Raw genomic sequence first — 2,558 nt, 5'->3', positions numbered from 1 at the left:
TCTATTGCTACGTTCAAATTCCGCCGAGGTCGGCATTGTCTTTCATCATTTCGGGGTCGATAAATCCAGTACCAGTGAAACACTGGGCTAGATGTCGTCGACTAGTCCCCTTCCCCCAAATTTAAGGCCTTGTGCCTTTAGTACAAAAGATTATTATTATTATTATACAAGGTGGGCGAAAGTTGCCAAAATGGCAAGAGTGGATGGTACTTCTCTAAGTGTAGACCTGTGAGTCGGAGAGAAAGAATTGGAGAGGGCATTTTCTCTTGGGGCTTGAGGGAAATCTCGAACAGTGAGGTTCCTCGATTATCCATACAGGCGGGCCACATCTCTATCACCCTCCTGCTCCCTGCTATGCATATGTCCCTTCTTTTTCAGTGTATACTTACTTCTTTTTTATCATTTCAATCTATGTAAACCACCACAATTTACGTCTGTCATTGTATTATCCACCTCATCCGTCGCCCTTGTGGCAAACAAATGAAATCATTATTATTATTATTATTGCCGTCAGCCTGTGAAGTCATACATGTTGGAGCTCCACAAACTGTAAGTGTTTAATCAAGCTTTTCGGCTGGCTGCAAGTCTGTTCATTCAAAATTAGATCTAACAAGTATTTTGCTTGCATTGTCTAGATCGTGGTGGTAACATTTTGTGTAACTGCACCCACCTTTTTTGAAGGTGTAATAACTATTCTGCATTTCTGCGTTTTTTGCGAAGACAGGATTTTATTCATTTTTCCAATTTAAAAAAAATTTGGAATACGAAGAAATAATAATAATCTACCAAGAGCAGCATTCTGTTGACCCCGACCAAGAGCAGCGTTCTTTGGTAATTCCGGAAACAAACGCAGCTGAAGGTGGAATAGATTTCTCGCCAAAGAGAAACATAATTTGCTTTTGATGCTCCGACGACTGTAACAAATGCAAAAGTACTGGCAGCAACGACGACGGCTTCAGCAGTCACAACAATGTGTACAGTAGTAGCACCACCATCACCACCATCACCACAAACAACAACAATAACAGCGATTGCACCAACAACACCAGCAACAAGATGAACCAGATCGAAAACAAGAAACATGGACAAGATTGAAAGCAACAACAACAACAGCATGTCCCTTAGTGGCTGACGATATGTGCATCTCTGATCACGAGCAGAAATAGTGGCGGAGCGTCGTAGCCATGTGTTGAGAAGGATTCTTTGGGGTTTAAATAATTCACTTGTGGAATCTTGGGTGTTTCGTTCAACATCCTTAAACAACCCTCATTCAGGAACCTTTTGAGCGGGATGGGCTACTCGACTTGAAGAAAATTCTAACTGGGCTCCACCTGCAAGGTCATGCGCCGTTTATCTTGATATGAGATCACCATGTCGTGCACATATGTTTGTGATGCAGGTGCCTGGTGTACCCATATCAGACGGGTATATTGGGCTCGGTATAATTGTACCTTAGTGTCACGTTGATGACATATGCTGCTCTCTCACTCAGTAATAATAATAATAAAATGCCCTGATGCAATACCAGGCACAGGCTCTCATCTTAACTTATTGGAAGTGATGTCATGTACATATTTTGTCTTGATATAAAAGATGGGTTACAGCAAATATTCTGCTCAATACTTCACTGGTACTTAATTTATCGACCCCGAAAGGATGAAAGGCAAAGTCAACTTCGGCGGAATCTGAACTCAGACCGTAAAGACGGACGAAATGTCGCTAACGATTCTGTCAGCTCGTCGCATTTAATGGTTTCCAGTATTGCAATGGATTTAAAAGAGCTTTCAAAACGTCTCTGAGTAGCTCCTGCCGTTTCTGCAGGAGGCAAAGCCTCTCCGACGCTTATAGTCTTTATTCACGCTCAGTAAAATAGTTTTGTATAACAAGAATTAGTTCCCTTAGTTTAAATTCTTTAAACTTTAAGAGTTATTTCCCTCTATAAGAAACAATTTTTTTTTCTTTTATTTCTTTTACTTCTTTCAGTCATTTGACTGCGGCCATGCTGGAGCACCGCCTTTAGTCAAACAAATCGACTCCAGGACTTATTCTTTGTAAGCTTAGTACTTATTCTATCGGTTCCCTTTTTCCGAACCGCTAAGTTACAGGGATGTAAACACACCAACTTCGGATGTCAAGCGATAGTGGGGAGACAAACACAGACAGAGCCCACACCAGACTTCCGTGTCTGTTTTGGCAGGGTTCACTGCTGGATGCCCTTCGTAACACCAACGAGATAGAAAAACGTTTCATTGAACAAGAAGCCGAGAGATGACTGGTGCGTATCACATTAGCAGAATATCTTGTTTTGTGTTTGTCTCTACAATCTAGAGAGTAACCTTTTTTGTTCAATGTTCTGATAAACTAATTCACAGGCTGAACAGAAGAGAACAACTTAGGAGAGCAAAGAAAAAATGAATTTCTATACGAAATAAATTAACAACAAAAATAACATTTACAATATTATTATTATTATTATTATTATTATTAATATTATTAAAATCAGACAGATCCTTCATTAAGAACTCATCAGGAAAAGTCAGACCCAAAAAATAAAATAA

This window comes from Octopus bimaculoides, chromosome 22 (assembly GCF_001194135.2).
Source record: "Octopus bimaculoides isolate UCB-OBI-ISO-001 chromosome 22, ASM119413v2, whole genome shotgun sequence".
NCBI lineage: Eukaryota > Metazoa > Mollusca > Cephalopoda > Octopoda > Octopodidae > Octopus > Octopus bimaculoides.
This window is presented reverse-complemented; position numbering follows the sequence as displayed.